General features: G+C 36.1%; 1 protein-coding gene across 15 annotated transcripts in view; it reads right to left on the reverse strand.

Moving 5' to 3' along the window:
- LOC112644266 (DDB1- and CUL4-associated factor 13-like) overlaps positions 1–22871 on the reverse strand; it is a 205509-nt gene that overhangs the window by 46130 nt on the left and 136508 nt on the right. For 13 of the 15 annotated variants that reach the window (XR_007412645.1, XR_007412643.1, XR_007412632.1 and 10 more), the window contains one exon: positions 6867–7265. The exons of the other annotated variants lie outside the window; for them this stretch is intronic. The gene's annotated coding sequence lies outside the window, so the exon portion shown is untranslated. Of the gene's footprint in view, positions 1–6866; positions 7266–22871 lie in introns of those variants that run through there. 15 annotated transcript variants of the gene reach the window in all.

The following is a 22871-nucleotide window of genomic DNA, read 5'->3' on the forward strand; positions in this document are numbered from 1 at the left end:
ACCAGTACTCGAATTGCCACTATCTTCAAACCCAGGCAACTCTAGAGGTGACAGAGCAAGCCTTGACCTACCACCATGCTTCCAGTACACAGAAACTAGAGTGTTTCTGCATGTAAACATGGACCACAAAGGCATAAACCACTGAATTGAAAAGGATAGAAAATGAGCTTAATAGGTACAGATACAAATTTCACTACTCTCAGGAGTATTACTTAGTTTCAACAAATAAATATGCACAGCAATATGCTTTCTTGATTTGGTATTCCTGCTGTCTGTGAAGCAAAGCACAGCTGCAAAGGCAGTCAAATATTTTGGCAGTGGAAGGGGACAGTGGCAATGCCTTTAAAACTCCTAAAGTAAGTAGGTGAGTGAGTAGGAGGCAGGGGGGTATCTCTGGGTTGGGTTCCAAAATCCAGATTAATTTTATTGATGTGGCTGTTATTGTTCTATGCTGTAATTCTATAAGAAATGCTGGGAGGGGGCATACTGGATTTTTCTGGGGTCCTCACATGCTAATAGTCATTCACCACTGACACTTGAGCAGTTTAACACATTGGAAAATAAGTCTGTGTTTCAAATTCTCTACACCATAGAACTAAGTGTTCCCAGCTTGTTCTATTTTTGCTGTTGGACCATTTCATTTGAAGACACACTTGGGGAAGATGACAGCATTAATTTAGCTAACAATATTCATTTTGTTTTCATTAGTTGTTTTTGTAGTTTCATATTTTGATGCTTGATCTGATAAATGCATAATACCCAGAGGGTGCCTCTGTTTGTATTAATAACAGCATCTCATTCACACTTCATCAATGTTAGAACAGCTCAGCTTCACTGTCAAAGAAGCATGAATCAGAAATGTTCATGGGAGGAGGGACATTTCTAATGCAGACAGAAACTACAGGGAGAGGATGAGGTGAGCAGGGAAGACAGCCATTCTCTGAAGTGTAAGGTACTGTACAGGATTACCAAGCATGGGTTCTCCAAACAGCTCAGTGACTTGGGCAAGTCACTCAAACCATCTAAACCTCAGTCTTTTCATCCTCAGAATGGGTGCATGTCAGTTACACCTCAAAACAAAATTCATGATTCTTTAATTGTATACACATACACATGGAGTGTATAATTGTATCAGCTCTGTTTAGCTTAGCATTGATGATCCTTGTAATTGCCTAACAGAAAATTTTAGAAGGGAGAAATACATGGTGCAAATAATTTTTTGGAGTCAATAAATAATACAAATCATTTTTGGATGCATATGTGACAAGCATTAGGCTGTTTTATGCATGTTACATTAATTAATTAATCACCATTACCATGCTGTTTTAAATACAAGTATTTGAATTTATTCTCTAATTGTTTATGCATGTTGGCTCAGAATGCCTACATCCAGGAAAGTGTATTTATACTTTGGTTATTATCTTTAACACACTAGATGAAATTATCTTTACAAGTTTGTTTCCCTCATCAGACTTGACATTTCTGAAAATGAGGGCCTGAGCCTTATGTATTTTTAAATTCCCAACACAAAGTCCAATGTTATATACAGAAAAAATAATAAACACTGGCTATACTAAATTTAATGAATAAGCACTTCCCCAAAACCAATTTGTCCTGAAAATTTACTTTGGTATCTCCTCCTTTGGGATTGTCTGAAAGAAAAAAGAAAGGTAAAAAAAAAAAAAAAAAAAAAATTGTTTCATTCTATTAAAGTGGAAAGTGGAAAGCTGAGGCAGAAAAAGAAACTGAATATTTAAAATATGGTTAAATGTCCACACAAAGGAGGAAATAGTGCTATCAACATGAAACAAAATCCTACCAATAAGGTAGATAGCCTGAAAACTCCTTTTTGAGATATGTGTGATATAATTATAGGAAAAATTTTAATAGCATTTTCTATGTGATGGCTTACATTAACCTCAAGTAACTTATCCAATTCTATGATAAGGGCATTTAAAAGGCTGGCCATTGTTTTGATCCAGGTGACCCATGGAGAACTGAGCCCAGTAGCAGCAGAAAGTTAACACAGCATTAGAAGAGACCAGCAAAGCCATTTGGTCATAAATTATGGCATAAAACTTGAAGGCATGCAAAAGGACCAGAACCAAGAGATCTGCTGTCATGGTAGACTGTTTCCTGGTCAACCCCAGGGGCAGGTAACTATGCTGCTCTCATTCTCCTCCTCCTCCTTACTCATCAGAATACCAGAGTAAATAATATCCCAGTGTAGCTATGCAAATGGAAGGCAAATCTATAGTTACCCCAAGTTAGATTTCGCAGCTTCTTCCCGAATGTGTCTACGTCATTGGCCATGAGTCATACCAAGTAAATGACCATCACTCTTTAACCATGCTCTTACAATATGTACAAAAATAGCTACTTCACTTAAATCCCCATTGAGTCCTTCTGTTGTCTTTGAATGCTGATTCAGAAGGATCATTTAGTGTTTAAAATCTTCCTGCTTTCTTTTCTATTCTTTCTCTTATTGTTTGGGTTAGGAGAATAAAGAAATCTAAGTCATATTGCAAGGCCTCACATTAGCATAAGTATTTCTCTTTTCTATGCAATTTAATTGTTCTTATGATTATGAAAACAGGGGAAGGAAATCAGTCTCTTTTTTTGCACAATGGGAATAATACTCTGTAATCAATAACAATCTTGCATAAAAGCATTTATTTTCCTTAGGTGGTAGTGATAACATTAAGTGGTGACTATCTTTGCATTCCTCCTGCTTTCATCAAACAGCTTCTTGGCTCTGTCACTAAAAGACAGGAGTACCTTGATAGGAATCTGAGCTTGTGAAAATCAATGAACACAACTCATTGTGTGGTTTTTTCCAGTTTCTCCCTGCCCCATATACTCTCTTGTCTCTTTGATGCCTTTCTCTTCCCCAGGAGACTGAGCCCCCTGCACCAGCAGGCTCCCTGCCAGCTCTGTCCTACCAGTCAGGGGAATGAGAGTTTGGGTTCCCCTCTTCCTCCCTGCTTTGGGCAGGGCCCCTTCACAACCAGGGCTCCTGTCTGGCAGCCCCTTCTCACTGTTCAAGCTCTCTCCGATTCTGGGAACACCAGTTTTATTACCTGTTTCCCTTTAGACCAGAGGGTGCTATCAGCTTCCCGCTGTTGCTTATCTCTAGGTATCCAATATTCTTTCTGTCACCTGACCCAGTAATTCATTCCTTCAGAAAATTCTCTTCATTAGAGTGGATTCTCTTTTCTCCTGAGCCTTGGCTGATAACAATCCTGAACGTGAAAGTAGACCAACTTAAACATTTCCATTCCAATCCCTCAACTCTGTTGAAATATCTATGAACAATATCAGCCCTTCTCTTTGTGTAATTGAGGCTGGGATGTAGCAGTTTAACAATCATGTCCGGGTAGCCAGAAGGGATTTTTCATCCCAGTAATCAGGGAGCATAGTGATGTGCATGGGTTCTGTGCATTGGAGCGCTGCTTCTCCTGGGCCCCAGTGTAGAGCCACCCTCCTTGAAAAGGGAATGCGCTGTCATACTCCCTCTTACTGCAGTGAGAACTGAGAAAGAGCAGTACTCAGACAGCAACCAGACAGCAGTGCTGTTGGAGCCATAGTGCAGTCTTGGACACAATGAAAAACCAATAACACTGATCACATCTTGATTTAAATGTTTTATATTTGGTTCATCAGGGATTTTTTTTGTATTAAGTTAAATTGTTAATATACTGAATTTTAAATTTTTTATCTTGGTAACTGAGTTGTTTGGCATCTTCCCTTTTGTCTTGCACCTGAAGTCAGTGCCTCGCTTGCCCTCTCCCTGGTCCAGACCCTATTAGAAAGACTCAGAAAATGGAAACTTCCCTCAATGTGACAGAGAACCAAGGTAGGTATATGATATTGTTATTAAAGAAGCAAACTTGGAGTCTAGGCAGACTTCAGTTGGGATTTTTTTCCCCTACCACTTACTGCTTGTAACCTTGGGTGAGTTGCTTAAACTCTCTAAACTTGAAATTCCTCGCTGCAGGATAAAGGTCATACTACAGGTCAACAAACCCTGGTCTGCAGGCAACACCCACAATGTTCCTAGAACCAAATGATCATTCATTCACACATTCAGCACAAACTAATTTGCAGCAAATTCTGACTGAACCAAAGTAAGGCAATTCATAGTCTGTCTTTATTCCAGGTATAAAGTGAGCACTTGCTGGCTACTGCCTCAGATTTCACGGTAGGGGACCGGGGGCGTGGGGAGGCGCACAAATTAGTAAGTCATGTGTACCATACAGCCTGTCTAAAATCTGGAAGTTCTGAATTTAGAAACTTAGATGAGCCTAAGGCTATGGATAGTGACTGTGAATCTGTAATAGCTTTTCATGGGGATTCAATGACGCACTGCATGAGAGTATACCCCAGAATGGGGGCACCCAGGGAATACTCACTGGAACATAGGGTTTCCCAGAGAACTCTGGAAACTCAGAAGCAGAGTTTCCATTCTGGGGCACCCAGGCCCTGAGACTGCTGACTCCCTGGTGAAAGATGCATCTTGCCGACGCTGAGTTGGGGTCAAGAAGCAAATAGGTTGTTACATGATTCCTTCCAGAAAATGACCCAGACCTTGGATTTGAAAAGGCAGTGGCAGGGCAAGCATGACCATTTGTCCTCTTTGTGTGCACATTGCCTCAGGCAGCTGTGGGCTCCTGTTACAATTTGGGGGGAGCCCAGGGAGCTACGTGGAGATGTGCTGCATATGCTCCTATCCTGTGTGACTACCTCTCTTCTGATTAGGTTTGCATCTTTGGCTAATTAAATCAAGAACTTAATGTAACCTTGAAGTATGTACATGTGTTGGGAGTGGTTCTCTTCCTGTCAATCTGCAACCTAGCAGAAGCATTGCAGTGCTCGAGAAACACTGTCTATTAATGTCATCTTAATCATGATTATTTCCTAGCCGGCAACAGGCATTTTTCAGAATTGAAGCTTTCTTAGAAATCAGTTGATTTACAGTATAATCTTTGAGCCATTGCAGATGCAGAGACTAAAATTTCACCATAATTATGACTAAAAACTTGATTGAAGAAAGGAGAAACATCGTCCAGGCTGGGGTGGGATGTTAACTCTATCAACAAACCATGAATGATGAAGAGGGAGCTAGGCTAGACCACAATAGAGACAATTCCCTTTCTTGTACATGACTAAGGATTTTACCCATTTCCCATAAGAATCAGAAGTTCATTCCAAAGCCTATTTTAAATTCTTCGCAGTTTTTGTTTTTAATGATTCCTAAACTACCTGGTGAGAACAGAATAGTTTTTATTCTGCAGAGTGGGTGTAGTCATTGTCATTTTTTAAACTGCCTACACATTGGCTTTATAGTATCAGATGATTAATCTGGCTGCAGACCCCATCTGTAACTTCAGGCAGACTCTGGCACTCGGACATGGAGCCACTCTCATCTGGAACCTTGTACCTGGGGAATTACCTGTGAAGGTGACCCAGTGACGAAACAAACACCCCTTCAGGCTTGCTGATATTAATGGGAAGTCTGTGTACTTCCCAGAATCATCTCACAAGATAGGCAATGAAGCAAGTCACTCCACTCACGGCATCTGTTTCTCTCATTTATAACATTTGAAAGTTGCCCTGGAATGTTTTCAATTCTCTTTTCTTTTTGCTGAACTCTAACATTATTTTTTAAGGAGGAGGCCAAAATATGACAGATAAAAACCAGAGGCATTCTATTTGAAGAAGTCAGGGTGGAGAATCCCCCCAGCTCCTTTATCCTTGCCCTCTCCCAGTGCATTTACAAAGCAGGTAAGACTCCACAGAGGGTTTTATGAGAATCAATGGGCCAGATGGTTCCTAAGAAAGATTTCTTTCTACACTAGCAAATGTCTAAATCCACGAATCTATGAGTGTCTAATAGTTACCATTTACTAAGTGTCTAAGATGTACAAAGCCTGGAGTAAGCATTTTATACACAGTACCCTATTTAAGCTTTAGAAAGACCTTACAAGGAAAGGACCATTTATCCCCTGATACAGATTAAGGAAATAAGGCTCTGGGGTTTAAATAACTTTCCTGAGATCACCAAGCCAGTAAGTGTGGCTATAGAATTTAAACTCAGTTCAGCTGACCCCAAAGCTCATATGCTAACCAGCATGTCTATCAGGGAATTCAAAAGAGAAAAACTAGGCTGGTGAATAAGTTTCTGGAAAGAGTCTGGCCTGAAACTCAGCTTAAAAGGACCTGGGCTTCACAAGTTTCTTTTCTACTCTGTATAGTAGCTTTCTCTCCCCCACCCCCACCACTTGCACTCCATACCACTCTCCTCTCTTCCCTTCCTCTCCCCTCCTCTTCTTTCTCCAAACCACCTCTCTATTCTCTAGAAATTTATGGCAGGAAACATGGCCACTTACAGCTGCCCAGTCTCATAGCTTATACTCTAGGAATCCAGGCAGCAAATGCCCAGGACAGTTGGCCCTATGTGGACCATTCCACTGTGGATCCATTCAAGGGGCAGGATAAGGGGGCAATATGACTATTACTGCTACAGATTCATAGCAGTCCTCATAGAAGAGAGATGGTAAGGTACTAGCACTCTGAACAAAGTATTAGAAGGTGGGTTCATCTCATAGAAAGATGGTCCTGACTGGATTTGAAAAAGATTACACTTATTTTTATTTTTTCATTGAAATCTTTAATTATTAAGTACCTGCATTAGCAATGCTGTATGAATATGCAAAAACCTGGAAGTCCAAGAATACAGTTTTATCTAGAGTTTTCCACTCACTACTTGTACAAATTACTACTTGGACAACCTAATTCAGGTTGTTTGTTTGTTTGTTTGTTTGATGATTGTGTTTTTAGTTTTTGGTATATTAAATGAAACAGTCAGTATTCTTTAAAGAGTTCTTGATCACTAACATTTTCTAGGTTGGTAGATCTGTTCAGAAAATATTTGTTTTTTTTTTTTTTTAATATTTTATTTATTTATTTATTTATGAGACACACAGAGAGAGGCAGAGGCAGAGGGAGAAGCAGGCTCTATGCAGGGAGCCTGATGTGGGATTTGTTCCTGGGATCACAGGATCATGCTCTGAGCTGAAGGCAGATGCTCAACCACTGAGCCACCCACGCATCCCTCAGAAAATATTTGTAATGTTAAATAAAAATCCAAGCATTGGGGAGATAAAAACATAACACTTTTCATATATAGTTGCTTGTGTTTTATATTTGACCTTCTCTACAATTCTGTAGGATGTTAGTCCAGATGTCATGATGTCCTTATGCTCCTGTGCAAGGAAGAAATACATCAAGAGGTTAAGTAACTTGTTCATAATCACATAAATAACACCATGGCTTGAATTCAGGTCTTCTGCTTTAGAATCAATATGCCCTGGTCATCTGGATAATTTCCCCTAGCCATCAGAAAGGCTCAATTTTAGTTATTGTCATTCTCTGTATGATATTGGTTCTTCGTTCTAATCAGATGGAAGCATAGTAGATGCTCTAGAGGTCTGACTGCCCCCTTCTTAAAGCAGCTCTTCCTTTGGCATTTCTGGGTGGCATGATCAGTGTTGTCACTTGTAGAAATGCAGCCTACCTTATTTTGGAGCATCAATCAACAGAACTTCTAGGTCTGGTCTGTTTAACAGTCTATAAAGGGGAACCATGAACACCTAATCTTAATAAGGTCATTGTGTTTTATAGATGGGGGGTATAAAAGAAAAGAAGAACACAAAGTAGGCAGTACATCTTATCTGTAATTTGCTGTTTTATTTAATCCGAGTTCACCTTTTGCATCTGAACCAACCATCTATCTTCTAAACAAAGTTACTTAGGCAAGATACCCAGTGAGACTGTGACTTGTACAATAAATTCACTGCTTAAAGCAGCCCTAATAATACAATCCTTTCAGTTTTGAGAGAGAAAAACTAGCTTCATTTTAAAAGGAATTTCTAAAAAAAAATTTCTATAATTCAGTCATTTTAGTATCAGTCACCACATATGTACCTAAATCAGTTTTAGATCAGACTTTAAGTTGGATCAGTAGGAAACAGTATCAGGACAATGAAATAATAGAATAAATATAACCATAGCCCCAATGAGTGCAGCCCTTCTACTTCTCCCTTTTTTAACTGTTTGAATTCAGCTTTTGTATCTATCAATGAGTACCAAAATAGCATTATTAAAAGAGATTATTGCCCTCATAAGCATCCAAAGCAGTGGCCCTTTTCCCAGTTCTGATCTTTGAACTCTATATAGTATATGACTCTAGTAATCACTCCTCATTAAAATGCTCTGTTTCTTTGATTCTGAGGATAGGAAGTGATTGCATTCCTTTCACCTTTCTGGAAGTCCCAACTACCTTCTTCACTTGCTCCCAATGTTAATTTTAACTTCCTCTTCTCTCTTTCTACCTCTGATGTCACACCTCATTCCCAGCTTCACATATAATTATAGGAAAGACCTCCAAATACAAATAATAATAAATTTCCTAGCAGAAAAAAAAAATGAAACAGGAGAAGGGATGGTACTGACTAATGCACACACTGCTGATCACCCTCTGAAGAGAGAATCCTTGTGCTTCTTGAAAAGGGGATAGACTGAATTTATAATTTATAAGCCATTCAAATTTGTATTCCTATTCATAAAGCTAATAGAGATCCCACTGCTGCTTTTGGGGAAGTTTCTTAAATCTTCTTTCCATAAACTTTGTCTCTTTGCTTCTCCTTTCCAAAAACATGGAGACCCATATTATCTGGACTCAGTATCTATAGATTTGTTGATGTGAGAGTCATTGGATTTTGAATAGTAACTCATTACTTTAATATCATGCTACATAAAAATAAACTATGTACAAAGTAAAACCTGGGCAAGTTAAACTCACAAAAGCTAGGTATGAACCTATATGAAAAATATTTAAATGAAATTTTTTATGGTAGTTCTATAGATATCTTCCCCACACCCTGCAGACTTTTATCTGCATATGGATTCTTCTTTTTTACATGAATTGCAACTTTCACAGTTTCTGTAAGAGAACACTGAAGGGAACATGAGTCTCTGAATCAAGACTCAGCTCCACATGGAGGCTCTACAATCTTCTAATGCAACCTCCATTGCTTTATTTCTGAAATAGAATTATCATAAATACCTGTTAGCATTCTTGGAGGGATTAAAGGTAATGATGTAAAATAAGTAAAACATAGTAGACTTTCAATAAAAAGGCATTGCTCCTGCACTAGGCACCTCCACGGTAGTTCAGAAGGACCGGTAGGCTAAAGGAAGTCCAGATGGGATGAAGGAAGGCAGACAGTAATTCAAGCAAAACTAGGCAGCCGAGTTGGAGACAGATCGAGATAACCTGCTTTCTACTTCGATTCAGTATTTCCAACAAATACAATTACAACTATTATTTAAGACTTTTTTCCTTTATTAGTGTTGAAAGGGAAAGTGCTAAACAATATGGCAAAATCCAAGATGACAAGAAAAGTCAAGAACTGTGCGGGCTGCCCGGATAGCGTGTTATTCTATGCACGAGTGTCAAATAGGTGTTTGTTTACTTGCTTACTTGCATCATAAGATCATCTAGTCTTAGCCTCCTTTATTGAAAGATTGCATGTGAGTATAGCATGGTTAAGAGAACCTGATCAATGAAACTTATCAGGTTTAGATGCAGGAAGGGTGGGGTTGATGTTATGCATTTGCCATCTCTGGTCATCTGCAGATATTTGAGTACATTTGCATAGCTATAAGTGTAGGTTTTTAAATTTTTTCTCAAGTCTCTCTAAAGAAAAAATTTGATAGAAATGCTTTGTGCCCTCACAAGCCTTAGTAGACTCAGATCTTTGTGCAGCAAAAGGATGTTTCCTCTGCTTCAAAAATCAATCATTGGAAACAGCAGAGGGAACTTGAACTCCCTTATATTGATGTCAAGCTTAAAGAAAAGAGAAAAGATGATACCTTACTGCATGAGGATAAACAACCAAATCCTAGCAACTGACCTTTGACTGAGTAGTTATAGGAAAATACTCTGTTTGTTTCCCTGAGCCAATTGAACCATGATGCTCCTTGTACTCTGGAAAAATATCAAATTTAATTAGAAATAAAAAAGAAAAATCTGAACAGAATGTTTGATCAATTGATGGCTTCATCTTAATCATACCTTTCTTTAACAGGATGGGTCTAAAAGAGTAGGCCTATAAAAAAAGCTACAAAACAACTACCCTACCTTAGGTTATTCCTAGAAAGCCTTGGGTATATCTCCTAGAAAATGAACAAAGAAATCATGATACTATTTAATCAATTTTCAAATATCCAGAAGTTGATTATTCCATTGGTGGATGGTTCATATCTCTGTCCTCCTTCCATTCTCTTTGGCTGAGTGTCTTTTGGCTGTGATAGTGTCCATATGCACTTCCACAAGAGAATGGGTAGGGAGAGAGATCAGTAAGCATACAAATCAAGAGACCCATAAAATTGAGAGAATAGCAAGCACTTTGGCTAAATGAGGCTCACATATTACCTATAGATCTAAAAAATTCATGCTTTCTGTAAAATCATAGTATGATGTCTGGCCAGTTCAGAGCTTTGAATCATCAGCATTCAATAAATCCCAGTAGAAAGAAAGTATAGCATAGTGGTAGAGATCCCAGCTGTAGAGCTGAGTTCACTGTGTTCACACTCAATTTCTAATCTTAAAGCTGATTGATTTACTTGACCTCTCTATGCCTTAGTTTTGATACCTCAAAATAGCATTGCTATAAACTATATTGTTATCCAACCATATGTTAAAGGGGCAAGTCTGAAGATGAAGATGCACAAGGGGAGAAAAATTAACTGAATTTCTGCCTTTTTCACAGCTCCTGACCAACAGCAACAAAGGCGGCTGTCTATGGTGGAGAAAACATACACCTTCCCAAACAGAAAGTCTATAGGCCATGGGACAATCCTCTCAAATACCCTCTTACTCATGTGATTAGTTTGCTACAAGGAAGATAAATCCATAACTGATGTCTATGTCCCTTGGCAGGAAAGGTTAATCTCTACCTTTCAAAACTGAACTCTGGTACCATTATTCAAATGTTGAGAAAAGCTGCACAAATTTTACTAAATGACCCAGCTGTGACTGACAAAAGATTCAACTTTCTTTCTACCATTCTCAGGCTACTGAATCCCTGAATTGTGGAATATCTGATGTATGATAATGCTAAATTGTCCAACTTCTATTTCAAAAGAAGGATCTGAATAAATCCCCTGGAAAATAGGTAGTAAACCCAAGAATAAAACCACACTATCTGGGGGCATGGGTGATTAAACTTACATAAACCTGTATTATTCAAATAATAGAGGAATAGTGGAAAAACTAGGCAAGAATGAGTATTTAAAAGTTAGAAAATGAGGGATGCCTGGGTAGCTCAGTGGTTGAGAGTCTGCCTTTGGCTCAGGGAGTGATCCCTGGGTCCTGGGACCATCCTAAATTGGGCTCCCCCTGGGGAGCCTGCTTCTCCCTCTGCCTATGTCTCTGCCTCTCTCTGTGTGTCTCTCATGAATAAATAAAAATCTTTTTAAAAAAGTTAGAAAATGAGTATAGTATACCAAAGCTAGATTTAAATATTGATTCCAGATTTTTAAGAGAGCAAATGATTTATAGTTTCAGGAAAATTTTAAAAACACAGACTTTGTAAAATAATAAATAAAGGTGAGATAGATCACTGGCTGAATAGGATTATGGCTTAATTGAGGAAAAAATTTTAAAGAACTTCTGGCAAAAGGTGAGCAAATGAGCTCTCTTTAAAACCATGAAAACAGAAAAATAATGTAAAATAGAGAAACTTTCATGCCCAATGAAACTAGGAAATGGTTATAACCCAAACAAACTTTTAACAAAATTGAGGAAAGGCAGAGTACCAATACATCATACTACCTATAACTCTGAAAAACAGCCTTAAGATCAGAAAGGGAAGGAAAGATGTGGTCAGTTTTGTTGCTGCTAAACAAAGTTAAATGAGCTGAGTCAACACCAAATGTCAAACAGGATCTGAGTGCACAAGGGCCTTCTTCTAAGTCACTACAATCTCCTACTCAACAGAGGGCCTGCTTACTGCAGGAGGGACTCTAAGTTTTAGACTCATTCAATGAGAATCTTTAGGAATAGGGACAAAGAACATGCTTTAAGAGCATGATGGAAGCTTCAGATAATGGGGATTTAAGGATTATGCCGAGTCACATAATAATTCTGATTGTGATATATATATATATGTATATATATATATATATATATATAATGCTAACATATGTTTATATATATTTTATGGTGAAATACAGCAAACATATAAAGGGAGAAAGCGAGATAAATAAATGTTTGTGTGTATATATATGCATAATATATAACACAATGTATACTGTCCATATCACCATAAAGAGAATTCACCATAAAGTATCCACAGATAATTTGTAAAAGTTGACCATATATTAAGCCTCAGGGAAAACATAATAGATACCAAAAGGTACAAATAATCAGATCGCTTTTCTTATCTAGAATTCAATAATCTAGCAAATAATAATATAAATGTAATTTAAATGTAAAACAAACATCCTCACCTTTTTGAAATGTAAAAACTGCCTCTCACAAAATTTACAATTGAAAGAAAAATCAAGGTTAACATTACAGAAAAATTGTAAAATAATAAAAGGAAAAACATTTTTAAAAGACATATAAAAAAGTCCTACATACAGGAAGATAGTTTATAGACTTAAACACATCACTAAATAATAATATTAAATTAAGTAAGGAATTCAGTTCAAGAACTTGGAACATACACAGTAAGATACAAACCCCTAAGGAAGACAAAATGAAGGAATAAGTAAAGATGAAACCAGAAATTAGAAAATAGAAATGAACAGACAATAAAGGGCAAAAATTGGAACTGATAAATATATAAGAAAGGAAATTACTTGCAGGAGGGCAGAAAAATTATTTTAAAACATACCATTAGCTAATCATTAAGAGAAAAAAAGGGAAAGAAGCATAAATGCTTCTTAAAATAACAAATTAAAATTAAAATATAAAAGACAAAATAATAAAATATACAAAGAAAAAATTTTAAATGAGTAAAGGATTAGTTTATTTAACTCTGAAAATAAGTTTTTAACCATGAATGAAACGGAAACTGATAGTTTTCTAGGAAAATATAAATTATTAAAAGAAATCCAGAACATATAGCAACCTATCAAAAAAAAAAAAAAAGTGAAAGTTACTCCACCAAACTGCCAGTTTTTATAGAAAATCCTTCCAACTCTTACAGAAATAATTTTTGTTATTTAAATGTTTTCTGATCAAGTAGAGAAAGATGAAGCTTCCTATTATTTCATCAAAGCCAGGATAAGACTCATATCATAACCTGACAAAGATATTTTCAATATTTTTTGAAAATATAAAATAGGGATCCCTGGGTGGCGCAGCGGTTTGGCGCCTGCCTTTGGCCTAGGGCGTGATCCTGGAGACCCGGGATCGAATCCCACGTCGGGCTCCCGGTGCATGGAGCCTGCTTCTCCCTCTGCCTGTGTCTCTGCCTCTCTTTCTCTCTCTCTCTCTCTCTCTCTCTCTGTGACTATCATAAATAAATAAAAAATTAAAACAAAGAAAATATAAAATAAATGAATATTCAACTCAAGTAGTTTAATAATTAAAAGACACAATGAAGTCAGCATGAAGAAGTTAATAAAAAGAAAGAATAGTGAATTAAAAATAGAAAAAACAGATTTAGTAAGCAAACATCCTACGAATGTGAGGATAATAATATGAATCATCTCATCTTGAGGTTCTCTTAAAAAGGCACTGAAGTGTTCTTTCTCTTCAAATCTCCAAGTTTTTTTCTTGCTCTCTTTTTGAAAAACACCAAATTTTATTTAGAAATAATACAGCATGCTCCGAAGATGTATTCTTATTCCTAAAATGGGTAAAGTTCTGTCTCTTAGAAATCAGTTCAGCCAAATTAATATGTCCTATTAAAAATAGGACTGGCATTCAAAGAGGAGATGACCACTGTTTTCCTGTAGCTCTGTCTTGTAGGAAAAACAAACCTCTACAGAGATATTAACTCATAGGGTAGTAAGCATGTAGCAATGGAGTTAAGGGTAAAAATAGTAGTAATTCATTGCACTTTTTCCCCCTATTGAACAAATGCTCAAGATAATTTATTACACAACAAACAGGGAAAAACAAAAAATTGAAGTGATATGATTTGAATTACTATTATATATTAATGTCATAAAATCATAGAGCAATCACTCCATTTTCCTGGGCCGCAGTTCCCTCATCTCAGAAACTAGGGTAATGACTATACCTACAGTACTGAGCTCATAGGGTGTGAGGCTCAAATGAGATAATGTTCCTGAAAACCCTTTTAAATGTGCTATATGCAAAAGTTATTTTCATTAGAACCATTAGCATCAAAGTGTAAATGATTGTGAATTTCACAACTATAGTTGAATTTCACACTTCTTCCATCTTCAGTCACCACTTTTTAAAGTCAACACTTTCTTAAATGAATAGTGTACAAAGGATCCGATTCACAAATGTTCTTCTTCATCTTAAAGTCACAGTCACAAAGTAGTCAAGATCAGTGTGTGGTCCAGAATGTCAAGTTCTTTGTAGCCTAAATAATGAGGCTCTTTAGGAGATGCTGTGCATACTCTCTCTCTGACTATATTCATTAGTTAGACAATGGTTATTAATCATGTACTTACAACATAATTACAATTACAAAACAATAGTTCTCCAAACTGACTCAGGTTAGCAGATCCTGCTTAGAGTAAGTGAATGAAAAAAAACAACAACAAAAAAGAGTAAGTGAATGCTCACACTAATGCATCTTCTGGAATGTTGACATTCTGTTCCTATCTTTGAATGCTATGCTTACTAAGAGTTGATGTCTGTTCCCAATCTCTTTATGCCGATTGTATTGGTAATTATAAGTATGTAATTTAATTTACTACTGAATAAACGAAGTGTAACTGGGAAAACAGAATGGTTGTTTCCATCAAGGTGAAATTGAATGGCTTGGAAAGATGAAAAAAATAGGTGACTCATTTAAAAATTCACTCTCAGATAAGTTGTGGACAAGGCCACTGTATAAGGTTCATGGGAAGGAAGATAAAAAGCCTAAAAGGATTCTGAACCGATATTGTCAGAAGTATCTTACTTCTCATTCTATTTCTAAGAATATGGAAATTTAGGCTCATGCCTTAAGCTTGCAGTTAATGTAATATAATAAAGATAAGTCAGAACTTTTACCAGTGGACCCAAAAAATAGGATGTAAATGGCCAAAGAATAGGCCTGAGCTCTATCTCAAAAATTGCGGAATAAAGGTATGCTTCATGTCTTAAAAGTTAAAAATTTTAAGGTATGCCAGAATCACCTTTATAATTCTCTACTAGCTTTTTAAAATAAGCTGACCAACTATGCATTGTTAAAATATTAGTTTGTAAACTGGAATTATTTCCAAATGAGAACACGAATTATAAGAATACCTACGATTATTTCAAAATCCCATTAAACAAATAAATACGGATTAATTCCCAACTCAGACTTAGGTATAATAACAGACACAGTGGGGAAAGAAAGATGAATAAAGCTAAGTAACTACAGTGAAGGCACTGAAGACTCACATATTTTTTACATTTGAGAAAATTCTCACATCTCAGATTCTGTTCTCAGGTCTAAAGTTGTGTAGATCACAATTTGTATACCCTTTACAATGGCCCAACGGGTATAATGGTGTCCAAACATAAGACATCTTTGGGTTTGGGGAACTAATTGGACATAGGTGCTAAAAATACAACCTGATGCTTTAAAGTTCCTAATGTCTGTCAGCCACATTAATCATTTTTATTGATAGGAGTTGTCACTACATTCCTACAGCTGTGTTAGAAATCTGAGACCTCTCTGAAGAAAAAAGAAGAAAACTCAGGTTAAATGCTCAGCAGTATTTTTACACCGCATATATATTTATTCATCATTCATGGATTCCTTCCTTTTTTTTTCAGCAGACAATGAGTTCCTACAATGTGCCAGACCTGTTGAGTGATGGAGCAGGGAGAAAATACAATGATTAACAAGATCTCTGAATTATTTTCAAAGAGCAATGGAAGGTCCTTGCAGGGTTTTAAGTGTAATGACATCAGCTAGTTTACATTTTAGAATCTCTCAGGTTATGAGAAGAAAGGGTTGTAGCAGAGAGGAAAAGAGAATCAAACCAGGTCTGATGTTCATAGCCTTTGTTATCTCCAGGTTTCTGATACCATTTTACCATGTTTAAGGTGTGCATGAGCTTGCCTCAACTCCCTTATCCTGGATTCTAAGCTCTTTGTTATCAGGAATCACAAATCTCACTTCTTGATAAATAGGTCCAGAATTTTCTAGAATTATCTTGATTTAAAGTTTGTCCTGAAATTCCGATGTACTACAATAAAGAACATGCCAGAAATTCTAATAAGTTGGCCTCCAAACGGCATCTCACCACCTCTTGTACCCAGAAGCCCAATAAAGCCTTCCTCATTTCGGCTCAGAATATATAGTCGCTGCACTCAGGGTACCTCATACACAGTAAGTGTAACTCAAGGCATATTTTTAAAAAACTACCTTCAGGTAACTTTTGAAAATGTGAGAAAATGAAAAAAATGATATCAATTCTTTTGTCATTTTCAGCTACTTTCCTAGAACTAGATGCATTTGTTATTTATCATTTTTCTTTATTTTGGACTCATCAGCCAATTTTCAAGGCAATTTGAGTTCCTTTTTTGTGAGAGAGTCTTCAGGAAAGTATTCTGTCAAGGGCTTTGGGAAAATCAAGAATAATGACATCCCTACATTTTTCTCATACTAATCACCCCTTCATGAATCCATCCAAAAGAATGCGCTCGACTGTGCGAGGCTGCTCTTTATATACCCCTGAGTGCTCTCTGCTCCACACATTACATTTCATTCTGTCTTGCTCTCCTGGTGAGCTGCCTCACCACCTGAGATTCTATTCTCTGAGCAGTCCTTCCTGGGATTTTGGACATTAAGACTGCCAGTCTTCAGATATTTGTTATTTTTCTATTTCTTTATTTATACTTTAGGTTATCTGTAAAAAAAAAAAATACATATAGTAAATTTGGGGAAATTTGAATTTACTCTTTGGATTATCTGTGGGTTGTTGCCAAATGTTTTCCAAAACTCACACAGATAATGTAAAAGAAAAGAAGTATTAGACAGCAAACATTGGGAAAATTATCAAAGAATGGGATTTTTAAACTTTCTCTAAGCCAGGCCGGAATAGGAAGGAATCATAAATGAGATTCAAATTTGATTGATACCTTGATGTGAGTGATGTGGTGAAAAGATCAAACTGAGAGCCAGAGCTTTGGTTCCTCCACTCTTTTGCATTTTCTAGAACTTCAGATAATGGGGGTTTGTTGAAAATATATAGATGGACAAAAGAACTAAGGAAATCTTTAATCCAGTAACAGGTATATTCTGGTACTCAGAAGAATAAAGCTTGGGAATTAGAAAATGATTAAAAATCCAACATCGCTTTACTATGAACATTAACTTAAAACTCTCTAGACAATCTCTTGCCAATACTGTGACTCAGCTCCTCTGTCTCTGCTGCTGTATATCTTTTACTTTCTGCTTAGTCATGACATCTGTACTTTGAACTTGAAAGTGTTCATAACCTTTATATACTAACAGTTTCTTATAACCACTGCCATCATATAGTCTCTGATACCTGACTTTTGTATATTTTACAGCATTAGTCTTTATTATCAGCTGGAGCACATTCCTTGTATTTTTCATTCAAAATCTCCAAGGAAGAGCATCTGAGAAGGATTATTTAGTCACTATCATTTTATAGCAGCCCATGAGGCATTTGGCATGGGACCTTGACCCAAGCAAACAAACTCCCCCTACTTGTGCTCTCTCTGTCAAATAAGTAAATAAAATCTTTTAAAAAGAGAGAAAGAAACAAAGAAAGGGAGAAAGAAAGAAAGAAACCATCTATCTCTAGCCAGTGCTCTAGGCGAGGCACTAGAATTCCTCCCCAGTGAGCTTGGCTTCTGCAAGACTTATTATCACATCTATAACAGGGAAAGTTGGGTTACATACTCATTAAAGTTATTTTAAACTCTAAGGTACAAGAGTCTATCTTTTGGGTTTGTTAACTTATTTTTTTCTTTTTTAGTTACTACTGCGTTTGGTATTCTAAGTGTTGAGGACATAGCAATTGACTGAGACAGAGCAGGAGTATAACAAGATTCTGACAGAAATAAAAATTTACTACAGATCATACAAATTAAGTGGCTTTAATGGAAGAGCTACTTAGATGTGCTAGGAAATATTCAGGAAAGAAACCAGGGAAACTGATGCACCTGAGATTAGCAACATCTAATGTTGAAAGTGTTACAGAAACCAATGAGATGAAGGGGGAGATGCCTGAAAGAAGCTACAATCATGAGGGATACAGATAAGATATGGAGCTAGAAGGAAGAATTCCCCAGTCTCTCTTCCCCCATGCTCCAGTCCCCTACTACAGCTTCTCATTAGCCAAATCCAGCTGTAAAGATGAGAACAAGTGAGTCAAGGTGATGTAGTCTGCAGCCTCTGAAAACCAGAGTGCAGAGACAAGAAGTCCAGAAAATGGACAGGAGTAGGTCAAATAGAAAACAATTGGCACATGGATCTTATCATCAAGTGGAGTAATGAGAAAGGGGTAAGGAGGATAAATCTTTAAGAAGGGAAAGACTGTTTTAGAATATTGGAAAAAATAGCACATGCTGACAAATTTCTGTCATTATGATAAAGAGATAAAGGGCACTTGCCTTAGACATTTTTGTTTGGGAATATTTGATATGTGAAATGGATGTATTTGATATATGCAAGTTATAAAATAAAAAGCAAACAAATGCCCATAAACGACTACCAATTGAAAAAGAAAATATTAGCACCATTAACTTTGTTGTTCATCATCCTATTCTCCTTTCTTACTCTATACCAATAGAACTCATTAGCTTAATTTTTTTCATTAGCTTAATTTTTAAACACACTTTCTATTCCTTGATATATTTTTTGTTTTACCATTTTTTGAATGTTATAATATTGAAATCATACATTCATTCTTTAGGCCCTCAATTTTTTTTCAAGATTTTATTTATTTATTCATGAGAGACACACAGAGAGGGAGGCAGAGACACAGGCAGAGGGAGAAGCAGACTCCATGCAGGGAGCCCGACGTGGGACTCGATTCCGGGTCTCCAGGATCACACCATGGGCTGAAGGCAGCGCTAAACTGCTGGGCTACTGGGGCTGCCTCACAGCAGGTCTTCTTAAATGCTTTTAGTACCCTAATTATTTTTAATAAATGCTAGCACATCATTTGCTTGATTCATTTCTCTGTTATTTTTTATAATGCTAAGTATCTTTTTTTTTTAATTTTCAAACTCTACTGATGTTTTTAGGTAGTAATCTTGCATCCAAGAACATTGCTAAACTAGCATTATTTCTAATAATTTATGTATCACGTTGAGGTCACTATGACAAAAGTAGTGATAGTTTTGTTTCTTTCCAATCATTTTATAGTTTTATTTTCCTCTGATACACAACCTAGAATGTTAAGAACAATGATAAATTAATGGTGGTGGTCAATTGTTGCAATCCTGATTTTATTTATTTATTTATTTATTTATTTATTTATTTATTTATTTTTAAAGATTTTATTTATTCATGAGCGACACAGGGAGGAAGAGAGGCAGAGACAGAGACAGAGAGAGAAGCAGGCCCCCTGCAAAAAGCCCAGGATCCTGTCCTGAGCTAAAGGCACATGCTTAACTGCTGAGCCACCCAGGCATCCCGCATTCCTGATTTTAAAAGGAATTCCTATAATATTTCATTAAATACTATGTTTACCATAGATGATTGGTAGGTACATTTGTTGGGTTGGGAAATGTCCCTTCTAGTCCCATTTTCAGGAGTTTTTCTTTGTGATTTATTTATTTTTGATGTATGCATGTTATCAAATATTTTGCTACAAATGTTGATAAGAACATTTCCCCCAGTAATTTGTTAATATAATATGTCATCTGATATTAAATCACTTTTGTATGCCTGGGATATATAATAATTAATAGTAATATTTTACCTCTGTTAATACAATGTTGGATTTAATGTGTTAATATTGCATTCATGATTCTGTACTGACTTTTCTTTTTGTGTCTTTATCTATTTATTCACTCATTCATGAAAGACACAGAGAGAGAGAGAGAGAGAGAGAAACAGGATGAGACACAGGCATAGGGAGAAGCAGGCCCCATGCCGGGCGCCCGAGGTGGGTGGGACTTGATCCGGGGTCTACGGGACCACACCCTGGGCCAAAGGCAGGCGCTATATCGCTGAGCCACCCCGGAATCCCCTGTATTGACTTTTCAATTCATGGAACTTACCTATAATCATTCTTTCTCTCATTGTCATTGTTTGGAGTTAGTATTATTATTAGTCTAGCCTATAGAATGTGTTGAAAGTATGTTCCCTTCTTTTTATGCTCCAGAAGAACTTACATAAGATGGCAGATATTTTCCCTGAGTATTTCATAGCTTTTACTTATAAACTATCTTGACTTTGTATTTTCCTTGTAGGAAAATTTTTAATTATTGATTCAATTTCTTTTATGCTTATAGATCCATTCAGGTTTTCTATTTCTTCTTGAATAAATTTGATGTTATATTTTTCTAATATTTATCTATCTTGTCTAAATTTTTTTTTAAGATTTTGACATAAACTTTCCCAGATTACTTATTATCTTTTATCTCTGTTTTGTCTCTAGTGATAGCTCTTTTTTTATTTCTCATATTGTTTATTTGGGTCTTTTTGTTTTTCTTGTGCATCAGTTACGTCAGGGTTGGATGATTTTATTTTTTTCTTTCTCAAGAAGCAATTTTTGCTTTTATTAATTCTCTCTAACATCTGTTTGTTTTCCATTTCATTGATTTATACTCTTCTCTTTGTTATGTGCTGCCTCTGTTTCATTTAAGTTTGTTTTCTTGTTCCTTTTATAGCTCCTGTTGTGGATGCTTAACTCTTGATTTGGGACCTTTATTTTTTTCTCATAAGTGGCTTTAAGTCTGTAAATTTTCCTCTAAGCACTACTTAATCTGTATCCTAGAAGGCTGAGAAGTAGTCTTAAAATTATTATTTTAAGTATTCTAAATTCTAAATATGCTCTAATTCCTTTCCGATCCTACCTTTGGCCTGCATTATTATTCAACATGCTTTTAAATTTCTAAATGTAGAGGATTTTTTAAAAATCTTCTTTAAATGTTTGTTTCTTGCACTGTGGTTGGACACATGGTGTGTATAATACTGAGTCAAAATTTGTTGAGGTTTACTTGCTCTGTGGTCAACAAATTTTATATTTCTATGATATAAGTCCCTTGATATTTACTGAAACTTAATTGATGGTCTTAAATACTATAGACTTCCAAAATCTTTTTTTGTGGTCTTGAAAAATATGTTTGTTCTCCAACAGAAAAATACATTGTCTACTACATGATGCTTCTTCACTGTGTTATTCTAATATTCCATATACTTGCTGACTCATTTTTCAAGAATTGAGAGAATTGTATTAAAATATCCTACAACAGGGGCACCTGGGTGCCTCAGTTAGTTAAGCATCTGTCTTCGGCTCAAGTCATGATCTCAGGGTCCTGAGATTGAGCCCCACATCAGGCTTTCTGCTCAGCAGAGAGGCTGCTTCTCACTCTCTCCCTCTGTGCTTGCTCTCTCTTTCAAATAAATAAAATCGTTTAAAAAAAATCCCAATACAATTCTGGATTTTTCTATATCTTCCCATAATTTTGTCAATTTTTTTGCTTAATTTGTTTTTAATCTCTGCTGCTATATTCTTAAGAGGTATCATGTTCCCATGACAGATTCAAACTTTATTAATATACAATGATATTCTTTATCTCATATGATAAAGAGCTTTCTGCCTAAAGAGCTACATTATGTGATACTATGATATTAGCTAGAACCATAGGCAATTGCCAGTTTTGTAGATCAAATTGGCAATTCCATGTTTCAGTCTAATAGCATTGTCAGTTTTGTTCTCTGTGTGCTTATGTGTTAAGTATGTCTCTTGTAAACAGAACATAGCTTGATTTGTCTTATCACTTTTCAATGATCTATGCCAGTTTTCACTGTTTCTTGGTATACTTGGATTTATTTCTATCATTTTATTTTATACTTTCTATTTGTCCCAAACTTTGTGATTTTTTTTTATCTCTTTTCATGTCTTATTTTAGATTGATTTTTTCCCTTTTGTTTTCTTTCTAGTCTCTTCCATTAGCAGCTTTGGAATGTAAATATTCAGCTATTCCTTTTTAGTGATTACCTTAAATTTTTAATACGCAATACTTAGCAAAGTTTACCAGTAATCGGTATCTTTACCTTTGGCCAACAGCACAATGAACAATTACTGGGAGTAAGTAGTTCCAATCACTCTTGCCCAGTTTCCAGTTATTGTTGCCTAAACATTTAGCTCTTCATCCCTTTGTTTTTACCCTATGAATTGGACATTATTATTATTGATTTATGTAGACAGTTATATAAATTTTGTCCTTCAAGAATTTCAATTATATACATGTTGGCCCTTATATTCCATTTCCATGTTTATTGTCACTTATATTTTCCATCTACTTGTCACAACCTTCTGTGTTTTATAGGATTTTAAAGCTCAATATCACAGTTCACTAATTTTCTATTTATTTGCTTCTATTTGCTTCTATTACCCTATGTAACACTTTCATTAAGCTTTAAATTCATTTATTATGGTTTTCAATTCTACAACTTCTACAAACTAGT

The sequence above is a fragment of the Canis lupus genome, chromosome 1 (assembly GCF_003254725.2).
Source record: "Canis lupus dingo isolate Sandy chromosome 1, ASM325472v2, whole genome shotgun sequence".
Lineage (NCBI taxonomy): Eukaryota > Metazoa > Chordata > Mammalia > Carnivora > Canidae > Canis > Canis lupus.